Raw genomic sequence first — 17242 nt, forward strand, 5'->3', positions numbered from 1 at the left:
ACCATAAACCAGACCCTTATCCATAGAAAACACTGAGGATTGCTGGAGGGGGGCAGGGGAATGGGTTGAGTGGTTATGGGTATTAAGTATGGCACATATTGTGATGAGCACTGGGTGTTGTATGTAAGTGATGAATCACTAAATCCTATACCTGAAACTAATATTACACTGTATGTTTACTAACTGGAATTTAAAGAACAACTTGAAAGAAGAAACAAAAGCCAAAGTAAAAACAAAGACAAACCAACAAACAAAAAACCAGTGTATGACAATATATTTCCATATAGTATGCCTCTCTCACAGCTGGAGAAACTGCATATCAGCCTGTTATAACAGGTGTTTTTTGTGTGTGTACCAATATTTCCAATAGTTGATTATGGATATTATTGTAATTCTATATGAGGTAAAAATGTTATAATGATTAGTTCATTGGTGTCTAGGCTAGACCATTCTGCAGCAATTGTATCAACTACTCTAGGCTATCATAAAGCAACCATAATCCTTTAATTGTATAAGTCATTATATATATGAATAAATATGAATTTTTCACATTGTCTTTACATTTTTGATGTCTACTGTTAGTACTACATGTAACGTCTACATTTTTCTATCATATAAGATGATATCAATGTAGGTACTGACAGATGATTTATCTTGTAAACAATATACATTTCTAATATTGATAAATACTATACAATACTGTAAATTTATTTTCTTTCCAATTTTCCTGGTAACATTTTCTTATTTCTTCCTTATTTTATTGTAAGATAAATTTTATATAATATAACATACAAAATATGTGTTAATTTACTTTATGTTATTGGTAAGGCTTCTGCTCACCTGTAGGCTATTTGCAGTTATGGTTTGGGGAAGTCAAAAGTTACACAAGGATTTTTTAGTTCACAGGAGGTTAGTATCCCTAACCCCTATATTATTCAAGGGTCAAACGTATTTGGTAGTATTGTACTGGTAACTTTATTTTAATAAACACTCTAGAGCTTAAACAGTATACTAAATTTCTCTATTGGAGGTATGCTCCTTCATCTGTTAGGCATGTTTTCTTCCATTCTGAAGCAGCTGGCTTGAAAAAACCATGGAATGACTTTCATTTTCAGCAGCTTCATTATTGGTGTATAGAGATACAGCAGATTTCTGTACATTGATTTTGCATCCTGCAACTTAATTGAATTTGTTTATCAATTCTAGCATTTTTTTTTTTTTTGGTGGAGTCTTTCAGGTTTTCCATATATACTATCATGTCATCTACAAAGAGTGAAAATTTTACTTCTTCCTTACCAATTTGGATGTCTTTTATTTCCTTGTCTGATTTCTGTGGTTAGGACTTCCAATACTATGTTAAATAACATTGGTGAGAGTGGACATTCTTGTCTTGGTCCAGACCACAGAAGAAAATCTCTGTTTTTCCCCATTAAGGACGATGTTAGTTGTGAGTATTTTTTTTTAAATTTTATTATGTTATGTTAGTCACCAAACAATACATCATTAGTTTTTCATGTAGTGATCCACAATCCATTGTTTTCGTATAACACCCAGTGCTCCATGCAGTACGTGCCCTCCTTAATACCCATCACCGGGCTAAACAATCCCCCCTCCCCCCTCCCCTCTAAAACCCTGTTTGTTTCTCAGAGTCCATAGTCTCTCATGGTTCATCTCTCCCTCCAATACCCCCACCCATTTTTCCTTTCCTTCTCTTAATGTCCTCCATGTTATTCCTTATGTTCCACAAATAAGAAACCATATGATAATTGACTTTCTCTGCTTGACTTATTTCACTTAGCATAATCTCCTCCAGTCCCATCCATGTTGATGTAAAAGTTGGGTATTCATCTTTTCTGATGGCTGAGTAATATTCCATTGTATATATGGAATATTACTTCTTTATATATATATTACTTCTTTAAATATATCTTCTTTATCCATTCATCTGTTGAAGGGCATCTCAGCTCTTTCCACAGTTTGGCTATTGCGGACATTGCTGCTATGAACATTGGGGTGCATATGGCCCTTCTTTTCACTACATCTGTGTCTTTGGGGTAAATACCCAGGAGTGCAATTGCTGGGTCATAGGGTAGCTCTATTTTAAAATTTTGAGGAACCTCCACACTGTTTTCCAAAGTGGCTGTACCAACTTGCATTCCCACCAACAGTGTAAGAGGGTTTTCCTTTCTCCACAACCTCTCCAACATTTGTTGTTTCTTTCCCTGTCCATTTTTGCCATTCTAACTGGTGTAAGGTGGTATCTCAGTGTGGTTTAGATTTGTATTTCCCTGATGGCTAATGATGATGAACATTTTTTCATGTGTCTGTTAGCCATTTGCATGTCTTCTTCAGAGAAGTGTCTGTTCATCTTTTCTGCCCACTTTTTGACTTGATTATTTGTTTTTTGGGCGTTGAGTTTGAGAAGTTCTTTATAGATCTTGGATACCAGCCCTTTATCTGTAGTGTCATTTGCAAATATCTTCTCCCCTTCTGTGGGTTGCCTCTTTGTTTTGTTGACTGTTTCCTTTGCTGTGCAGAAGCTTTTTATCTTGATGAAGTCCCAGAAGTTCATTTTTGCTTTTGTTTCATTAGTTTTTGGAGATGTATCTTGAAAGAAGTTGCTTTGGCCGATGTCAAAGACGTTACTGCCTATGTTCTCCTCTAGGATTTTGATGGATTCCTGTTTCACATTGAGGTCTTTCATCCACTTTGGGTTTATCTTTGTGAATGGTGTTAGAGAATGGTCGAGTTTCATTCTTCTGCATGTGGCTGTCCAATTTTCCCAGCACCATTTATTGAAGAGACTGTCTTTTTTCCATTGCATGTTTTTTCCTGCTTTGTCAAAGATTATTTGACCATAGAGTTGAGGGTCTATATCTGGGTTCTCTATTCTGTTCCATTGGTCTGTATGTCTGTTTTTGTGCCAGTACCATGCTGTCTTGGTGATCACAGCTTTGTAATATAGCTTGAAATCGGGCAACGTGATGCCCCCAGCTTTGTTTTTCTTTTTCAACATCTCCTTGGCGATTCGGGGTCTTTTCTGATTCCATACAAATTTTAGGATTGTTTGTTCCAGCACTTTGAAAAATGTCATTGGAATTTTGATCGGGATGGCACTGAAGGTATAAATTGCTCTGGGTAGCATAGACATTTTAACAATGTTTATTCTTCCGATCCATGAGCATGGAATATTTTTCCATCTTTTTGTGTCTTCTTCAATTTTTTTCATGAGTGTTTTGTAGTTCCTAGAGTATAGATCCTTTACCTCTTGGGTTAGGTTTGTTCCGAGGTATCTTATGGTTTTTGGTGCTATTGTAAATGGAATCGTTTCTTTAATTTCTCTTTCTACAGTTGTGTTGTTAGTGTATAAGAAAGCAACTGATTTCTGTGCATGGATTTTGTATCCTGCCACATTACTGAATTGCTGGATGAGTTCTAGTAATTTGGGGGTGGAGCCTTTTGGGTTTTCCACATAAAGTATCATGTCATCTGTAAAAAGAGAGAGTTTGACTTCTTCTTTGCCAATTTGAATACCTTTTATTTCTTTTTGTTGTCTGATTGCTGTTGCTAGGATTTCTAGTACTATGTTGAAAAACAGTGGTGAAAGTGGGCACACTTGACGTGTTCCTGATCTTAAGGGAAAGGCTCTCAGCTTTTCCCCATTGAGGATGATATCCACTGTGGGTTTTTCATAGATGGATTTTATGAGCTTGAGGAATGTTCCTTCTATCCCTATACTCTGGAGAGTTTTAATCAGGAAAGGATGTTGTATTTTGTCAAATGCTTTTTCTGCATCCATTGAGAGGACCATATGGTTCTTCTCCCTCCTCTTATTAATATGTTCTATCACATTGATTGATTTGCAAATGTTGAACCACCCTTGCATCCCAGGGATAAATCCCACTTGGTCATGGTAGATGATCCTTTTAATGTATTGTTGGATCCTATTAGCTAGGATTTTGTTGAGGATTTTGGAATCCATATTCATCAGGGATATCGGTCTGAAATTCTCCTTTTTGATGGGGTCTTTGCCTGGTTTGGGGATTATTGTAATGCAGGCCTCATAGAATGAGTTTGGAAGTTTTCCTTCTGTTTCTATTTTTTGAAACAGCTTCAGGAGAATAGGTATTATTTCTTCTTTGAATGTTTGGTAGAATTCCCCAGGGAATCCATCAGGCCCTGGACTCTTGTTTTTTGGGAGGTCTTTGATCACTGCTTCAATCTGGTTCTTGGCCTATTCAGGTTGTCAATTTCTCCCTGTTTCAGTCTTGGCAGCTTATAGGTTTCCAGGAAGGCCTCCATTTCATCCAGATTGCTCAGTTTATTGGCATATAGCTGTTGATAATAATTTCTAATAATTGTTTCTATTTCCTTGGTGTTGGTTGTGATCTCTCCCCTTTCATTCATAATTTTATTAATTTGGGTCCTTTCTATTTTCTTTTGGATAAGTCTGGCCAGTGGTTTATCAATCTTATTAATTCTTTCAAAGAACCAACTTCTAGTTTCGTTGATCTGATCTACTGTGTTTCTGGTTTCTAATTCATTGATTTCTGCTCTAATTTTAATTATTTCTCTTCTAATGTGTGGCTTAGGCGTTGTTTGTTGCTTTTTCTCTAGTTCTTTAAGGTGTAGAGTTAGTTGGTGAATTCGGGATTTTTCTATTTTTTTGAGTGAGGCTTGGATGGCTATATATTTCCCCCTTAGGACCGCCTTTACAGTATCCCATAGGTTTTGGACCGATGTGTTTTCGTTCTCATTGATTTCCATGAATTGTTTAAGTTCTTCTTTGATTTCTTGGTTGATCCAAACATTCTTGAGCAGAGTGGTCTTTAGCTTCCAAGTGTTTGAATTTCTGGCAATTTTTTTCTTGTGATTGAGTTCCAGTTTTAGAGCATTGTGGTCTGAGAATATGCAGCGAATAATCTCAATCTTTTGGTATTGGTTGATACCTGATATGTGACCCGGTATATAGTCTATTCTGGAGAAAGTTCCATGTGCGCTCGAGAAGAATGAGTATTCTGTTGTTTATAGATTGTCCCTGTAAATTTCTGTTGTATATCACTCTTGGGGTCTTTCTCCTTTTATAGAACCCCCCTTCATATTTCTTGCAGGGCCAGCTTAGTGGTCACATATTCTTTCAACTTCTGCTGGTCGTGGAAGCTCTGCATCTCTCCATCCATTCTAAATGAAAGCCTTGCCGGATAAAGTATTCTTGGCTGCATGTTCTTCTCATTTAGTACCCTGAATATGTCTTGCCAGGCCTTTCTGGCTTGCCAGGTCTCTGTGGATAGGTCTGACGTTATTCTGATGTTCCTCCCTCTGTACGTAAGGAATCTCTTCCCACTAACTGCCCTTAAGATGGTTTCCTTGGTTCTAAGATTTGCGAGTTTTACTATTACATGCCGGGGTGTTGGCCTGTTTTCCTTGATCTTAGGAGGGGTCCTCTCTGCCTCTAGGACACGAATGTTTGTTTCATTCCCCAGATTACGGAAGTTCTCAGCTACGATTTGCTCAAATACATCTTCTAGTCCTCTTTCTCTCTCCATTCCCTCCGGGATTCCAATTATTCTGACATTGGAACGCCTCATGGTGTCACTTATTTCTCTGATTCTATTTTCATGGATTCTGAGTTGTTTTTCCCTGGCCTCCTCTTTTCCCTTTTTATCTATTATACTGTCTTCCAGATCGCTTATTCTCTCTTCTGTCTCAGTTACCCTATTAGATTATCTAGATTGGATTGGATCTCATTGATAGCATTTTTAAATTCTGCCAATTCAGCTTTCATTTCTGCCCTTAGAGACTCTATGTTGCCATTAATTGATTTCTCCATTCTAGCCATTGTCTTCACAATTGCTAACCTGAATTCCATCTCCGACATCTTGGTTATATCTGCATCCATTTGTAAATCTGCAGCATAAGTCATAATCTCTAAGTCTTTTCTGTTTTGGGGGCTCCTCCTCCTAGTCATTCTGTTGATGGGTGTTTCAGGGAATGTATAGAGTCCAAATTATTGACCAGAACCCAAGCAAGATGCACCTGTTTTCTTGGGACCTTAGGGTTGCTGGCCTCTTGTTTTCCCAGCCTGTATTCTGGGGGAGGGGCCTGCCGCGCTGTTACTCAGGCAACCCTGTTTGGGCGGAGTTGCCCTGCGCCCCTGTGGTGGGGAATGCGCTCAGTGGGAATCAGTCTTTGGGGCTTTTGTTCTCTGGCGCCTTTCCCTGGTGGCTTTCCGCATCTCTTCCATGAGTCAGAGCAGAAGAGTCTGTTTCCAACCCTCTGCCTCAGAGCAGAGAGACCGCAGTCTGTTCTTCAGTGCGCTCTTCAGGCCACACCGTCTCCGTTTCTGTCCGTGCTGCTATAAACTGTAGCCTCCTGGGTTGTGCGCCCCTCCACAGCACCCCAGTCCTGCCTCCATGTCGGGGCACGTCTCTGCCCTTTGTTCTTCTAAAACCACCAGCCACTCATAGTTCGCGTGCATGCGTGAGACTCTGCTGCTTGGGGTCCTGTCCTGTCCCTGGGACTGCAGTTCACGTGTGCACAACCCCGCCACTCGGGGTTTCCACCCCGGAGGTTGCAGTTCACCGGCACGACCCTGGCGCACCGGGTTTCCGTCTCGGAGGCTGTAGTACGCGTGCGTGCAACCGTTGCTCTGGTTTCTGTCCGGGGGGGTGGGGGGGGCTGCCGTTCGCGTGCGTGCGACCCCGCCGGTCTGGTTTTCCACCCCGGGGGCTGCCCTAAAGTCCTTTCCCGATGCTACTGGTCTGTGAGTCTGTGCCCGTCTGCAGTGCGTGAGGCTGTCACTCACTGGCGGTGTAGGATCCCCACATCCAGGCACCCTCCCGCCGTCGTTTATCCTCCGATATCTGCCCGCAGGATCACGGCTCTCCGCTTCGTACCTCAAAACCAACCGCTTATGATATTCAGTTTGTAGAGATCCAGATCTTCTTACATCTCAGGCTGGTTTCGTGGGTGATCAGAGTAGTCTGGGAGATATCCAGTTCAATTCCAGGGACCAGTTGAAATAGGGTCCCCTACTCCTCTGCCATCTTTCCCCCCTCCAGCTGTGAGTATTTTTAATCTGTGGCCTTTATTATGTTGAGGTATGTTCCCTTTAAACCTACTTTGTTGAGGGTTTTTATCATGAATAGATGTTGTACTTTGTCAAACCCTTTTTCTGCATCTATGGAAAGGATCATGCAGTTTTTATCCTTTTTCTTATTGGTGTGATGTTTCACAATTGGTTTGAAAATATGGAACTACCCTTCCAACACAGGAATAATTCCCACCTGATTGCAGTGAATAATTTTTTTAAATGCCTTTTTGGATTCTGTTTGCTAGTATTTTGTTGAGGATTTTTACATCTATGTTCATCAGAGATATTTGCCTGTAATGCTCTTTTTTGTGGTGTCTTTATCTGGTTTTGAAATCAGAGTAATGTTTGCCTCATAGAATGAATTTGGAAGTTTTCCTTTTTATTCTGTTTTTAGGAATAGTTTGAGAAGAATAGGTATTAACTCTTTTTTAAATGTTTGGTAGAATTCACCTATGAAGCCATCTAGTCCTGGGCATTTGTTTGTTGGGATTATCGGCCAAAAAAAAACTGCTTGAACACAAATGTTAGTCTCATACTTTGCTTCTGGGGTAACCTAAACTAAGATAATCATACTCCTCAATATCTTTATTTTCTTCCTTTTCCAATGTGAAATACATCTTTACTCATTATAATCAGTTTGATACAAATATATGTGGCTCACTTACCCCTGTTTCCCTCTCTATTTCTCCCTGGGAAAGTCCCAATCCTGGTTGAACTCAATCTCAGGACTTCTCTGTGTGAAAACTTAAGCCAAAGAACCTTGGTAAATAGAAATCACATAATTGGGTTGGCAGGTCTCACTTTAATTTATGATCACAAACCTCAATGTAACAACTTTGGCTTTTGCACAGCAATAGAACACAAAATTCTAGGGGTGCCTGGGTGGCTCAGTTGTTAAGTGTCTGCCTTGGGCTCAGGTCAGGATCCCAGGGTCCTGGGATTGAGCCCCGCATTGTGCTCTCTGCTCAGTGGGAAGCCTGCTTCTCCCTCTACCTCTCCCCCGCTTCTGTTCCCTCTCTTGCTGTGTCTCTCTCTGTCAAATAAATAAATAAAATCTTAAAAAAAAGAAAAGAAAATTCTGAAGTTTGTATGGTACTACAAAAGTCTTCTATAGCCAAAGTGATCTTGAGCAAAAAGACCAAAGCTGGACACAACATACTTCCTGATCTTAAACTGTATTATAAAGTTATAGTAATTAAGATAGCATGTTGTTAGCATAAAATTAGACACATAGACACATAGACCAAGTTAACAGAATAGAGAGCCCAGAAGTGAAACTATATATATATTCCACTAACCTTAGTAAAGATGCAGGGAATACAGAATTAGGGAATGGCTAGTCTCTTCAACAAAGGGTCTGGGAAACTGGATATCTACATTCAAAGGAATACAATTTAACCTTTATCTTGCACAAAATAAGCTCATATTGGATTACACAAAAATCAACTCAAAATAGATTAAACATTTAAATGTAAGACCTGACACCATAAAACTCCTAGAAGAAAATATTGCCAAAAACCTCCTTGACATTGACCTTAGCATAGCTTTTTGGATATGCAACAAAAGCAAAAATAAACAAGTGGGACAACATAAAACTAAACAAACAGATAAATAAACAACTACACAGCAAAAGAAATAATAAAAAATAAAAGACAACCTACACTTAAGAGATAATATTTTATGGTCAACTGATCTTTGACAAAGCAGGAAAGAATATTCAATGGAGAAAAGACAGTCTCTTCAACAAATGGTGTTTGGAAAATTGGACAACGACATGTAGAAGAATGAAACTGGACCACTTTCTTACACCATACACAAAAATAAACTCAAAATGGATGAAAGACCTAAATGTGAGACAGGAATCCATCCAAATCCTAGAGGAGAACATAGGCAGTAACCTCTTTGACATCGGCCACAGCAACTTCTTTCAAGATACATCTCCAAAAGCTAGTGAAACAAAAGCAAAAATGAACTTCTGGGACTTCATCAAGATAAAAAGCTTCTGCACAGCAAAGGAAACAGTCAACAAAACAAAGAGGCAACCTACAGAATGGGAGAAGATATTTGCAAATGACATTACAGATAAAGGGCTGGTATCCAAGATCTATAAAGAACTTCTCAAAGTCAACACCCAAAAAACAAATAATCAAGTCAAAAAATGGGCAGAAGATATGAAAAGACACTTCTCTGAAGAAGACATACAAATGGCTGACACATGAAAAAATGTTCATCATCATTAGCCATCAGGGAAATTCAAATCAAAACCACATTGAGACACCACCTTACACCAGTTAGAATGGCAAAAATAGACAGGGAAAGAAACAACAAATGTTGGAGAGGTTGTGGAGAAAGGGGAACCCTCTTACACTGTTGGTGGGAATGCAAGTTGGTACAGCCACTTTGGAAAACAGTGTGGAAGTTCCTCAAAAAATTAAAAATAGAACTACCCTATGACCCAGCAATTACATTCCTGGGTATTTACCCCAAAGACACAGATGTAGTGAAAAGAAGGGCCATATGCACCCCAATGTTCATAGCAGCAATGTCTGCAATAGCCAACTGTGGAAAGAGCTGAGTTGCCCTTCAACAGATGAATGGATAAAGAAGATGTGGTCCATATATACAATGGAATATGACTCAGCCATCAGAAAGGATGAATACCCAACTTTTACATCAACATGGATGGGACTGGAGGAGATTATGTTAAGTGAAATAAGTCAAGCAGAGAAAGCCAATTATCATATGGTTTCACATATTTGTGGAACATAAGGAATAGCATGGAGGAAATTAGGAGAAGGAAGGGAAAATGAAGGGAGGGAAATCAGAGGGAGAGATGAACCATGAGAGACTATGGACTCTGAGAAACAAACAGGGTTTTAGAGGGGCGGGGGGAGGGGAGATTGATTAGCCCAGTGATGGGTATTAAGGAGGGCACGTACTGCATGGAGCACTGGGTGTTATACGAAAACAATGGATCGTGGATCACTACATCAAAAACTAATGATGTATTGTATGGTGACTAACATAACATAATAAAATTAAAAAAAAAAAGAACTAGGATAAGACCAAGTAAAAAACAAAACAGAAAAACTACAAAAAGAACTGAGAACTGAAGCAGAAACTGAGAAAAGAAATAAGAAACAAAATCAAAATACTGGAAATATCAAATGCAGATGTTAAAAGAAGAGCTGGAAGAATACTTCAAGTAGGAAAATAACAATCTTGGAGGAGTTAAGATGGCAGAGGAGTGGTGGACCCTAAACTTTCCTCATTCCTCAAGCACTGCTAGATAATTATCAAATCATCTGGAACACCCAAGAAATCAATCTGAGGACTGAGAGAACAAAACTGCAAGTCTACGAGTAGAAAAGCGACCACCTTCTGAAAAGTAGGAGGTGTGGTGAGTTGATTTTGGTTAGATAAGAACTGTGGGTGCTGTGAAGGGGAGGGACCCCTATTTATAGAGACTACGGAAAGGTATTATAAGCAGCAGAGTGCATAACATGAGGTTTTAGAAATCTGTCACCACCAGGGTGGTACCTGGCTTAAAGGGGCTCAGGTGGGGAAGGGAGTGGAGACTCAGGGAGTGGACAGCGTGGTCTGAGGACCCCCAGGTCACAGGAAAAATGGGTGGCACCAACATGCTGCACTGTTTCCAGGCATAGGAGTGGGGACTCTAGCTGACGGCTGCAAGCCTGGGTGCTGGCTCTCTGCTCCACCTTGCCATAAACTCAGGACCACTGTGTGGTCATATGGCTGCTTTCCTGGCACAGGCCAGCAAATGGCAAAAGCATGGTGAGACCCTCCCCCAGAGGATCAGCATGAGTGTACACTTCGGGAGTCCCTTAAATTTGGAGTTTTGAAATCCAGTCTCATGCCTGTGATAAAACAGCTCAGACACAGGCAGGGTGAAAGCAGGGACACAAGAAACCAGAGGACACAAGAGGGGTGATTGTTTGCTCTGGTGAGGGCTTCCTGAAGAGTGGCAGGGGCGAACTCACAGCTCTGGGGCTAAAGACTCGGCACCACGGCTTTCACCCAACCCATCAGCACTGAAAGACTTCAGGGAGCAAAACAGTGCCACCTAGTGGAAGCCAGAGCCCCATACACCAAGCTTTGCCTTCCTGTGCCCTACAGGCACATCTCCACTAGGGCAAGTCCACCAGAGAATCAGTGCAATAGGCCCCTCCCCCAGAAGACAGGCATAAACACCTCCCACACACCAAGTCCACTGATCATAGAGTGCTGCAAAGCTTCAGCTGTAGGGGAAATAGGATCTAGCTTTTTAAAATTTTTTTTTAATTTTTATTATTAATCTTTATTTTTTCTTATTTTTAATTCTTTTTTATTTAATTATCATTTTTCAATTTTTACTTTTATGTATATCTTTTATATATTATTTTTATTTTATTTTATTATTATTTTATTTTATTTTATTTTATTTATATTTTTGGATCTAGCTTCTTTTCACAGGCAGACCAAAACACACCCAGAATCTGGTGTTTTGCTTTTTGTTGTTGCTATTGTTTTGTTTTATTTTGATTTTCTGGACAAAATGACAAGACAGAGGAATTCACCACAAAAAGAACAGGAAGTAGAACTAACAGGGATTTAATCAATACAGATATAAGTAAGATGTCAATATAGATATAAGTAAGATGTCTTAATCAATACAGATAAGTAAGAATTTTTAAAACAACAATTATAAGGATACTAGCTGGGCTTGATAAAAGCATAGAAACACTAGAGAATCCCTTACTGCAGAGATAAAAGAACTAAAATCTAGTCAGACCAATATTAAAAATGCTACAACTGAATTGGAAATCTGAATGGATGCCATAATATGAGAATGGATGAATCAGAGGAATGAATCAATCATACAACTACCCTATGACCCAGCAATTGCACTACTAGGTATTTTCCCAAGGGATACAAAAATACAGATTCAAAAGAGTATCTGCTCCCCAGTGTTCATTATCAACAATAGCTAAATTATGGAAAGACCCCAAATGTCCATTGACTGATGAATGGATAAAGAAAATATGGTATATATACATAATGGAATATTATTCGTCCATCAAAAAGAATGAAATTTTGCCATTTGCAATGATGTGGATGGAGCTAGGGTATATGACGTTAAGCGAAATAAGTCAGTCAGAGAAAGACAAATACCATATGATTTCACTCATATGTGGAATTTAAGAAACAATACAGATGAACATACAAGATGGGGGGGAAGAAAAAATAAGGAGAGAAGGAAACAAACCATAAGAGACTCAAAGATAGAGAACAAACTGAGTGTTGATGGAGGGAGGTGGGTGGGGCATGGACTAGATGGTTGATGGGTATTAAGGAGGGCACTTGTGGTGTTGAGCACTGGGTGTTGTATGTAAGTGATGAATCACTGAATTCTACTCCTGAAACCAATATTGCACTGTATGTTAACTAGACGTAAAATAAAAAACTGAAGAAAAAAAAAAGAAAATAAACTTAGAGACCATCAAGCTTATGGAATGTTGTACCTGATGTTGTAATGATGTTTTGAGCCTTTTGACTAGGTTTCAAGAACCACATTCCCAATCTTAAAACCCAGCCACACTAAGAAATATTGTGAGCTCTGATTGTTTCAGGTGTCTTCAAAGTCTTTTAACTTACCCAAATGCTCTACAATTATATCTCTTATCTAAGACTCCTCCCTCATCCAGAGAAATATGTTGAAAATTCATGCCATAAAGGAAGGAAGCAGGCTTCCTTATTCAGAACTGCCTAAGTTGCCCTTATTCCTCTAAATCTGGCTTGATACTTAGAGAGCAGGAGAAAAGGTCCTGGATACACACCTCCTCAAGCTTTGATATGTAAATGGAATTTATACATCATTTAATAGAGATAACCAGTGAACATTTGTTGCATGCTAAGTAGTGAGTGATATGGCATGAATATATTTGCCTCAGTTCCAAATATTTTATTTCAGATATTATATGGTGCAAGCTGGATAGCTAATTTGTGCAATTGTATCTTGAATGCCCCTGTTTTTTTTTAAGTTTTTATTTTAATTCCCATTAGTTAATATATGGTGTTATATTAGTTTCAGGTATACAATATAGCGATGCAACAATTCCATACATCACCTGGTGCTAATCAGGACAAGTGCACTCCTTAATACCCATCTCCTATTTAACCCATCCCCCCATCTACCTCCACTCTGGTAACTATCAGTTTGTTCTCTATACTTAAGAGTCTGTTTCTTGTTTCTCTCTCTCTGTCTCCCTAAGTTCATCTGTTTTGTTTCTTAAACTCCACATGTGAATGAAATCATATGGTATTTGTCTTTCTCTGACTGACTTGTTCTACTTAGCATAATACACTCTAGCTCAATGCATGTCTGTAAGTGGCAAGATTTCATTCTCTTTTTATGGCTGAGTAATATTCTATTGTTTATATATACCAAATCTTCTCTATCCATTCATTGGTTCCATAATTTGGCTATTGTAAATGCTGCTAAAAACATAGGGGTTCATGTATTCCTTTGAATTAGTGTTTTTGTATTCTTTGGGTAAATACCCAGGAGGGTAATTGCTGAATCATGGGGTAGTTCTTCTTTTAAAATTTTTTTGAGAAACCTCCATACTGTTTTCCACACTTGGTTGCACCAGTTCACATTCCCACAAACAGTGCAGGACGGTTCCTTTTTCTCCACATCCTGGCCAACACTTGTTGCTTCATGTGTTGATTTTAGCCATTCTGACAGGTGTGAAGTGATATCTCATTGTAGCTTTGATTTGCCTTTCCCTGATGGTAAGTGATGAGCAACTTTTCATGTGCCTGTTGGCCATCTGTATGTCTTCTTTAAAAAAAATGTCTGTTCATATCTTCTGCCCAATTTTTAATTGGAGTATTTGTTTTGGGGGTGTTGAGTTTGATAAGTTCTTTATATATTTTAAATAATAACCCTTTATCAGATATGTCATTTGCAAGTATCTTCTCCCATTCTGTATATTGCATGTAGTTTTGTTGATTGTTTCCTTCCATGTGCAGAAGCTTTTTATTTTGAAGTCCTAATAGTTTATGTTTGCATTTGTTTCTCTTGCCCCATGGGACCTATTTAGAAAAAAGTTGCTATGGCCCATGTTAAAGAAGTTACTGCTTATGTTTTCTTCTAGGATTTTTATGGTATCAAGTCTCACATTTAAGTCTTTAATCAATTTGAATTTATTTTTTGTGTATGGTGTAAGAAAATGGTCCAGTTTAATTCTTTTGCATGTTGTTGTCCACTTCTAACACCATTTGTTAGACAGACTGTCTTTCTCCAGTAGATATTACTACCTGCTTTGTTGAAGATTAATTGACAATGTAGTTTTTGGTTCATTTCTGGGTTTTCTATTCTGCTACATTGATCAATGTGTCTTTTTGTGCCAGTACCATACTGTTTTGATCACTATAGCTTTGTAATATAACTTCAAGTCTGGGACTGTGATGCCTTCAACTTTGTTTCTCTTTTTTTTTTTTTTAATATTTTATTTATTTATTTGACAGAGAGAGACACAGCAAGAGAGGGAACACAAGCAGGGGGAGTGGGAGAGGGAGAAGCAGGCTTTCCGCTGAGCAGAGAGCCCGACGTGGGGCTTGATCCCAGGACTCTGGGATCATGACCTGAGCCGAAGGCAGATGCTTAACGAATGAGCCACCCAGGCACCCCTAGGGTTTCTCTTTTTCAAGATTGCTTTAGCTGTTAGAGTCTTTTGTGGTTCCATACAAATTTCAGAATTATTTTTGTAGTTCTGTGAAAAAATACTGTTGGTAATTTGATAGAGATTGCATTAAATTTGTAGATTGTTTTGGTAGTATAGAGATTTTAACAATTTTGTTCTTCCAATCCATGAGCATGGAATTTATTTCCATTTTTTGGGTCATCTTTAATTTCTTTCATCAGTGTTTTATAGTTTTCAGAGAACAGAACTTTCACCTCTTTGGTTAGATTTATTCCTAGGTATCTTACTATTTGGGGTGAAATTGTAAATGAGACTGTTTTCTTAATTTCTTTTTCAGCTACTTCATTGTTAGTGTATAGAAATGCAACAGATTTCTGTACATTGATTGTGTATCCTGTTATTTAACTGAATTTGTTTATCAGTTCTGGCAGTTTGTGTGTGTGTGTGTGTGTGTGTGTGTGTGTGTGTGTGGAGTTCACGTTTTCTATATATAGTATCGTGTCATCTGCATATAGTGAATGCTTTATTTCTTTCTTATCAATTTGGATGATATATATATAGTCTGTTTTCTGTGGCTAGGATTTCCAGTACTATGTTGAATAAAAGTGATGAGAGTGTACATCCTTGTCTTGCTCCTAACCTAAAGGGAAAACTCTGTTTTTTCCCCATTAAGGATGATGTTAGCTGTGGGTTTTTCATATATGGCCTTTATTATGTTCCCTCTAAACCTTTGTTTAGGGTTTTTATCATGAATGGATGTTGCACTTTGTCAAATGTTTTTCTGCATGTACTGAAATGATTATCTTGTTCTTTTCCTTTCTCTCATTGATATGATATGTCATGTTGATTGATTTGCAAATATTGAACCACCCTTGCAAACCAGGAATAAATCCCATTTGATTGTAGTGAATGATTTTTTTAATGTATTGTTGGATTTGGTTTGCTAGTATTTTGTTGAGGATTTCTGCATCTCTGTTCATCATGGACATTGGCCTGCCATTCTCTCTATCTCTCTTTTTTAAACATTACAAATAAGATTTTTTATTTGTTACCATTAAGTGTCTGAAATTTAAACAGATTCTTGGATTTTTGGTTCATTCTATCAGCTCCTTCAACTTTAACACTGGTCTTATCCCCAGTAGCCTTTTCAGAACTACAATCTTCACCAAGAAGCTCCATGAACTTTTTCAATTTAAACTTGAGCTTCTTCAGCATTTTTACTTTCCTGTCTTCAAAAGAATATATTTTATTTATTTATTTGTTTGTTGAGAGAGAAAGAAAGTGTGTGAGCAGCGGGAGGGGCAAAGAGAGAGGGAAAGAGAGATAGTAGCAGACTCCCAGGTGGACGTGGAGCCCAATGCGGGGCTTGATTTCACAACACTGAGATCATGCCCTGAGCCAAAATCAAAAGTCAGAGGCTTAACCAACTGAGCCACCCATGCACCCCACATTTTTACTTTTCTAACAAGACATCATGGAGTGGATAAATAGACTGACAACCCTTTCTGTGTCTTTCCTGATGCTGTTTGGAATCAATTTATTGACCACTTCCTTCAAGTCATTTGTCTGCACCTCTCAGGTCATGATATCCATCATCTTTTTCCGAATTTGGCAGAACTGTTGGTGCTGAGCATAAGAGGTCTTCCAAATCAGATTGTTACATTTTTTCAGTAAAACCAACACAAAATAGACAAAGCAAATAACCATTGGTAGTCTTGACATCAACATGAGCTTCAGTCATGGTCTGCCATTTTTTGACCATGAAGCACATTTTGTCACAGGTAAGATCCATGCCATGGAAATTAGTCAGGCAGTTTTTTCCCTGGACATCCTCAGTAATTAGGTTGAATTTTCTAAATGCAACTTCATCATTCTACAGATCAGCAAGGCTCACTTCAAAAACAATTCCCTTGAGGCCATCATGTGCGATTTTGGTTCCTTGAGTTCTTGTGACTAATGTTTTTTTCCCAATATTTCTTATAATGAACATACCTGGTGCTTTTGCATCATACCAATCTTTCTCAGAAAATGGATCAACCACTTTCTTCTTGCCTCCCTTTTTGCTGCCTTTCATAAGGTGCTTGTTTTGGGAGACCAACATGGTACTGCTCAGGGAGCCAAAAGCCTGTAATTCTCTCTCTCTCTTTTTTTTTTTTTTTTGGTGTCTTTATCTGTTTTTGGTATGGGGATAATGCTGGCTTCATAGAATGAATTTTGAAGTTTTCCTTCCTCTTCTATATCTTGGAATAGTTTGAGAAGAATGGGTATTAACTCTTCTTAAATGTTTGGTAGAATTCATCTGTGAAGCCATCCAGTCCTAGTCTTTTGTTTGTTGGGAGTTTTTTGTTTACTTTTTCAATTTCTTTGCTGGTAATTGGTTTGTTTAAATTTTCTAATCCTTCCTATTTCAGTTTTGGTAGTTTATATGTTTCTAGGAATT

The 17242-nt window shown here is 38.5% G+C and overlaps 1 pseudogene; it reads right to left on the reverse strand.

Moving 5' to 3' along the window:
- Window positions 1-15871: 15871 nt before the first annotated feature.
- Window positions 15872-16903, reverse strand: LOC110579679 (annotated as a pseudogene).
- Between the last annotated feature and the right edge of the window lie 339 nt (window positions 16904-17242).

Source organism: Neomonachus schauinslandi, chromosome X (genome assembly GCF_002201575.2).
Source record: "Neomonachus schauinslandi chromosome X, ASM220157v2, whole genome shotgun sequence".
Lineage (NCBI taxonomy): Eukaryota > Metazoa > Chordata > Mammalia > Carnivora > Phocidae > Neomonachus > Neomonachus schauinslandi.